Raw genomic sequence first — 7,887 nt, 5'->3', positions numbered from 1 at the left:
GTCTCTGCAACAATACAAGTTTATCATGCATGTCTCTTCTGCGCTATATCATCTCACCTTATTCGGTATGAATTCTGAAAACCCATTTTTTTATTTCAGATTTGTATAAAATATGACTATATATATATAATGTTAAATCAACTTTGTGTATATCTGACGTGCATTGTGCAATTTGTGCAAATGAAGTGTTTGATCTAATGCTCAGAAGATGTGTATATAAGGCAAATCAATCGGGTTGGTCACTGTGCTTGGTTTTCTCCTGTTTACGCACATGTCACATTTTATTACTTGTACGAATTGCTTATTCTTTAATTTTAGAAATATTTTAGGTTGTTTAAATACCTTTTTAATTATGTTCCTCTACTTTGCATTATTCAGCAAATTTGGTGTCGAAATTATAGACAAATGCAAAAAACTTTTGTAACTGGAAGAAACAGTAATTAAAAATGGGATAACTTTAAACATCTTAAAGAGGTTAGTGGCTTATCGAAGTTGGTAAAAGCAGCTTGATAGAAAAAAGCAATTAAAAGTATGATATCTCTAGAACTATATTGAGGCACATATCATAAGAAACTGCTTTAATTTATTTATTTTGGCTTAAAACCATAATATTGAAACATATTCCTTAATGTCGATTGTTCAACCAATAATCAAATGAATTTTACACTATTCTGGATGACTGGGTCACTGGGTAGGAATATTATTCTTCAGGGTATGTACCAGATTGGTGACAATAAGGGTTACTATGGTATGTATGGTATTAATTTAATTTTTTTTTCTTGAAACAGTTAAATACAGATGAAGCTCAGACTAGAGGGAAGTTTAGTTAAGCTTGGTTGTGAGTGTTTTAGTATTATGATTTTAGTTTTGATCTTCTTGATATAAATAGTTAATTATTTTACTAAATTGTCACACAATTATGCACATCTCTGGGAAAGCCTCGAGCTTTTGTACCAGTAGCAAGTGATGCTACTGAGGTTGAAGAATCCAAGAATATAATCAGAAGAAAAAAAGAATGATTTTTTCATTTGAACTACATTTTATTACATTTAATGATATAAAATATTATGTTGATATGTTGCAGGTACTTAAATGGATTAAAAAGAAGCAGTTGTGGTTCTCTGCATATAGATTATTTTTCCTTTGAACAAATTTGGAGTAGTTAAATCAAGTTAAAAATTCTTCACATGTCATTTCCTGTTTAATTTTGCAGGTCAAAGTTCAAGTTTCACAAAAATAAATGGAGGAGAAGAAAGTTATATGATTAATGTTGTAAGATGGATGTCTCATTAATGGTGATCAGATAATGTATATTTTCTTATTCAAGGTAGTATGTTGCAATACCAAGACTCAATTTCTATATATTAAATTCTATAGTTTTTGATATTTTTGGTGCTCCCAGATTTTTTGAATACAATTTAGCTATGCTGTTAATGATTCTTAACAGTGAACAGGCAGCTGAACTCATGCTGCAAATCCCTGGTTCATAACCGAGGATCGTGCTTCTAAAAATCCACAGCAATAGACATGCATTAACAATGATTATACAATGTTAATGTTGATCTGGATGTGCAACTCTCGAGCGAAGGTACATATCTTTGTATGTAGTAGTAATTGTGTAAATTTAATTACCACAAAAGCATGTGGCTTTGTATTGAGGTGATATTAGCAATTAGTGTATAAAACTAATTATAATGTTGGTTAAATTTGAAACTTACATTTGTCTTTATATTAATATAATGAATTACAAATAAAGCCATAAATATCACTTATTTGGTGTGTAGATCCATTCTGTATTGTCATACATTTATAGTTCAATTTAAGTCGAGTATATTTGAAGAAAAATATATTTATTGTAGTACGATTCTTCTTGAGAACGGAAATATTTTGAGGTAATGATTTAATATCCTGACTCAATAATTTTGTTAATTATTTAATTAATAGATATATTAGCATGCATTATAGAATAAATCAATTATAGCGGTAATTTTATTTTCTTAATTATGAAAAAAATTTGACTAACTTGGTTTAGGCTTTGTTTTAAATTATATAGTCAAGATTTCAGTTCTTGAACTTTTCTGTGTTACATTGAAATATATTTATTTGACAAAAAGATTGGTATGTGTACTAAGTCCTGTAAAGTTATGTTATTAGAATGGCTTTGTGCTAATACATAATCTATGTAGATGTTGAAATTGTTGAATTTGTTAATGTTGGATCATAGTGCTATACAACAACTAGAGAAGCAATTATTAAAGTTTGTGGGGCTCTGCACCTAGATGGCTAGCTGCGTCAAACTGCAGATAACCCTCCAACTCCGTGTTTAATTTTGACCATCAAAATTTTTCCATGTATATCTATTATGTCTGAAATATGTTTCCATTAATATTGATGTGTTTTTAGTTGCTAGACTGCAAATGTCTTCCTCTTTATCCATTAACTCCTTCATGGTATTATGCTTTAAAGCTGACCCGTTAGTTTACCATATGTTGTTCTCTGAAATTTTTTATTGTGTTATTGTAAGAATTTCTTTGTGTTATAGGTTCTAGGTAAAAAAATCACTCCACTGTTTATCTACACTTATAGCTTAGACACTCTGCTGCAAAACTGAATTCTATGATGATTTATTTGATTTATTTATTTTATAAATAATGCCCTTTTTGTTAATGTGATCAATATCTTTCGTCTGAGAAAAGAATCCAAATGCTTCATTATCTTCTGATATAGGTATGCAAATGCAAGAGTACAGTTAATTTTTTTAGCATATTCTCAAGCGGTCGTAGTTATTTTCTCTTTTCTCCATTATCATTTTGTAATTCTAATTTGCCATACTATCATAGGTGTTTCGCACATGTCTGTTTTGTATATTATTGAAACTAATCCAATCGCGCAGTTAGTAAGAAATATTGACTTATCTCAACCGAGTGCAATACGTAGACTTCTCGGTCTATTCAGTTCCGGAAAATAATTTGTTTATGTTATTCAGTTTTTCTTCTGCACGTTCTATCACAGAAGTTCCTGACCGTACTGGTGTTCCTACAACACATCTAACACCATCACAGCAGAGACTTATTTGTGGATGATCATCCCTATTCCGATTTAATGGAGGATGATGTCAATTGTCAGGATGTCGGGTTGATGGCCAAGCATAAGATTGGTTATGAGAATGATCGTACTGACCCTGGACAGGATCATACCTTGAGGATATGCTATACTATTAGGAAATTTAGATAGATTGAATAGGCTACTTCTTGCTGGTACATATGTATTGCATATGAGATGCAAATAAATACCCTCCAAGAATTATTTGGTACTTCATGGGAGAAAGAAGAGAAATTAAAGGAATATTTTCACTAAAAAGGAGATACGCACTTGACCTCTTATTTGTTTCTATAGGTAGACCAATTTGGTAAATTTAAGTAATTCTCTATTGTGACTTTTTGTAAATTTTCTTTTTCTTTGTTAAGATGTTTTATAAGATGAGGGAGGAACTTGACTTTTTCAGTATAAAATATGTACGATATATGTAATTTTGTTTTTTTGGGGGTGGGGGGTGGGTTGCAGAGTATTTTGAAACAAAAATGTATTATTTTTACTTAATTTAGGTTGACAAATATTATCTAAGCTTATATTTACTTGATAGTCTTAATTTTGGTTAACCCATAAGTTCACAAGTTCTTACAATAAATACAATGTTATAACTTTTGTTTGCACAGTTGTGCATTTCTGTTTCTCGGATCTGTGTGGACCGACCTAGATTTAGTCAAGGTACCTGACATTTCTTAACTAATACATTATGGTTCCTAACTTTTATAATGGACAACCTTTTCACAAGTGAGTATCCAAGTGAATTGCACGTGTAATTTTTACTTTGAATATACAACTATTTTTATTCAATTATTGCAATTAATTAATGTTGATCATTATAGAATCAGATGTAGGCAGAAATGCAAGTAGTGTCACCTCTGCTGCCCAAAAGAGAAGCTCATCTCCTACGCTACTGCCACCAAGATGTGGAGGAGGGAACTTGGGATTTAGTTGATTTTTCCCTTGATAGCTCAAAGATTATAACTATCTACCCTCATTCCCGATATACAAAAGAAAACTTTTTGGATGCATCATTCAAGATATGTCAAATGGACACTCAAGGGTGACCCGAACAATATTCTCATTTTTTATTTTTTTAGATCGTTGATTTATGTTACTGCGGTTTTTTAAGGCTATAAACACATAAAAATAATTATTACTTGCACTAATTAGCCAAGATTAAAATGTTATATAGGTGACATGGGTCAAGCATATGAAGGTGGAGGATAAACGGGTGCATCAATTCTTCAATTAGTTTGTAAATTCTGGCTTGGTGTTTGGAGCATAATCCTGGATTGTTTTCTTAAAAGACAATGTAAGAGGCTCTCTAGCCTTATGGCTCGGAATATATCCGATCTTGGAGGTTTGTATTAATAGTTTGTTTCTTTGTTCCGTTTTTGGTATTCATAAATTACACGAATATAAAAACTCACATGATGACATTTGAGAAAAGCTCTACTTATTGCCATTAAGTTTTGAGCTGAATGTTTTTTTCATTTTTGTGATGAGTTTCTTTCCCTAATATAGTTTTCTTTGATCATAATACTACAATGAAAACAACAGGCCTTGACATCCCAGGGGTTTAATTCTCACTGCAGTATCAACTACTTGGCAGCATTATTCTCACTATCAATTACCAAGTATTTGATCTCCTAATAGGGATGAACACATCAGAGCTCAAATTCTATAAAATTGCCAATTAATATGAGCGACGTCATATTTCTTCTTGATTGCTAACCACAAAATATTGCACACGCACAAAAAAAATATTCTTACTGTTTCAAATATATTTCAGATGGAAATTCTTTCCAGCGGGTACTACCTGAATGCGGTGGCTCACACTGCAAATGGCTCTGATCCAGGAAATTGAATTTCTCTCCTTTGCACAAATATAAGTGCTAGAATATAGGTTTTATGTTACTTCCCTGAATGAGTAGCTTATCTATATTATTTCAACTGTCAGAAGGCCATGTTTCAGAATACAACTAGAGAAGAGCTGGATTGGCCAAATATAGATGCTTAAGTTGTGAAAACCTTTTTTCCTCTTTAAGTTGGGTTGAAACTATTGTCTAATGTTCTAATGTCTCAGTTGTATGCTCAGCCTTATCATTAGTAGTATTTCTTGCTTATAAGAAAAATGTCACAACCCTGTTTATCATTAACATTATTTCTTATTTAAAAAAATCATTAACATTATTTCTTACTTAACAAAAAAGGTGTTCGATCACTGGAAGACTTTTTAGATACCTTTTTTACTTTTTGCTTTCTTTAATTATAACTTGCAAACTGAAAATGAAATAAAAATCAATTAATGAAAATTAATTTTTTATTCACCTATGAATAAATCAATTTTATTTCGTGTTTCTTATTTGTATCGGCAATTGTGTATTTGCTCAAAAAAATATTTTCGCTCAATTATTAAATTTATGTTTCAACTTTTTAAAATTGTAAAAAGATAATTTTAATCTTTAGTAGATGTCGGATCATGTTATTACAAATAAATAACTGGAGAATGAGAGTAATAGTAAGAACTTAAATTGTATAAAAAAAGATCAAAGATAACACAATGATTTTATCAAAAAAGATATTTAACCTACTAATATTTATATGAGGTGTCAATGTAAAATTGTAACATGTTTATATTTTTAATGGTGTAAAAAATATTAACATATTTTTCAAATTAATGTGCATGATCAATTAATATTTGATTGAATTTTAAGATTTAGGGTCTCTTTGAGATTTGTTTAAAAATGTAACTTATCACAGGAAGTTGAAATTTTTTGTAATATGAATATTTATAAGTTATTTAACTATTTGGATAATTTATGTATAATTAATTTATAAATTAATATGTGTTTTGTCAATCATAGCTTATAAGTAAAAAATTAAATTTTAATTAAATTTGTTTTTAATACATGATTATAAAATTATAAAAAATAAAATTTAAAAAGAAATATATTAAAATACAAATTATTAAAAGTGAAATACTATATTTTTTGTAATTTTAGGTGAAACTTGAATATTTTGAAATTTGGAAATTAAACAAAAATTTGAAATATGCACACAGGTTGGAGAAATTAAAATACCGGGCTAGAGAAATAATAAACCAATAAGAAATAATAAATCCAGCTTTTCCCCCAAATAAGCATTTTTCAATTAGTTACTCGTAAGGGGCTTTCAATCTTTCTGCATATCTTGATGTGACAAATATTAATTATATTTTTTAAATTTTTTTATTACTTAACAATTAAGAAAAAATAAATAACTATGGTAATCGTATTCTTTATACTTATTCTAAATAAAATATATTCTCTCAAAATAATATGCTAAATTGTATTAACAAATATAAAACATCTCCATTTTATTTAAACAACCTCAATTTTTAGCATATACAAACTTAATATTATCTTTTTTAATTATAATACATGTTATTATAAAAATAAATTTATATAAAAATATTATATTAAAAAACGATACTACCAGTTTCGTTGTGAAACACGAGCAATACCGTAAAATTCACATTTACTTCACGCACAACCTGAAAAATAACTTTTTGTATGTCCAACACACCCTTACTATATTTTAACCTAATTTTTCATTTCTACAGGTTAATTTAATTTTTTTTAAAAATTAAATGTTAACTCTAAATATTATTTTTACACATAAATAATTTTTTAAAATTATTTTAGCTAATATTATAATTCTATAATGTGGAAGCTTAAAACTAATTAAAAAAATAAATTAAATTTATATATTTGTAGAGATTCCCGTGTGCGAAACACGGGCTATATTCCTAGTATTCATAATTTGTGCTAGCACTAACTTTTATAAATTACTCATTTTACCCTTCTATGAACCTTTTGTATATTACCCTTTATGTTCTTTTTAGTAATTGTACATCATCTTGGATCATCCATTAACAAATGGGTTACCCAGAATTCATATTTTAGGCAGTTTTTACTCTAAAATACATGGACTATCCACCTAAATCGGTTCGACCCATGTTCTATATATAAGTAACTAATTAACGTGATTGTAGCTATCCATTATAACTGATGTAAACTTCCACGATTTCTATCACTTCAATTTGAATTTCACTTACCCAATTTTTCCACGAAGCCGCCACTATATTCAAGCTTTATTCTCCATTGGCATATCATATTTTCATTTTTGTTCTATCAATTAATTAATTGTAAATCAGTAGAAGTTTATCAGTCTGTTTTCATTAATTTATATACATTTGGTGCGTCTCTGCAACAATACAAGTTTATCATGCATGTCTCTTCTGCGCTATATCATCTCACCCCATTCGGTATGAATTCTGAAAACCCATTTTTTTATTTCAGATTTGTATAAAATATGACTATATATATATAATGTTAAATCAACTTTGTGTATATCTGACGTGCATTGTGCAATTTGTGCAAATGAAGTGTTTGATCTAATGCTCAGAAGATGTGTATATAAGGCAAATCAATCGGGTTGGTCACTGTGCTTGGTTTTCTCCTGTTTACGCACATGTCACATTTTATTACTTGTACGAATTGCTTATTCTTTAATTTTAGAAATATTTTAGGTTGTTTAAATACCTTTTTAATTATGTTCCTCTACTTTGCATTATTCAGCAAATTTGGTGTCGAAATTATAGACAAATGCAAAAAACTTTTGTAACTGGAAGAAACAGTAATTAAAAATGGGATAACTTTAAACATCTTAAAGAGGTTAGTGGCTTATCGAAGTTGGTAAAAGCAGCTTGATAGAAAAAAGCAATTAAAAGTATGATATCTCTAGAACTATATT

This window comes from Apium graveolens, chromosome 11, assembly GCF_009905375.1.
Source record: "Apium graveolens cultivar Ventura chromosome 11, ASM990537v1, whole genome shotgun sequence".
Lineage (NCBI taxonomy): Eukaryota > Viridiplantae > Streptophyta > Magnoliopsida > Apiales > Apiaceae > Apium > Apium graveolens.
Note: the sequence above shows the minus strand (reverse complement) of the source record.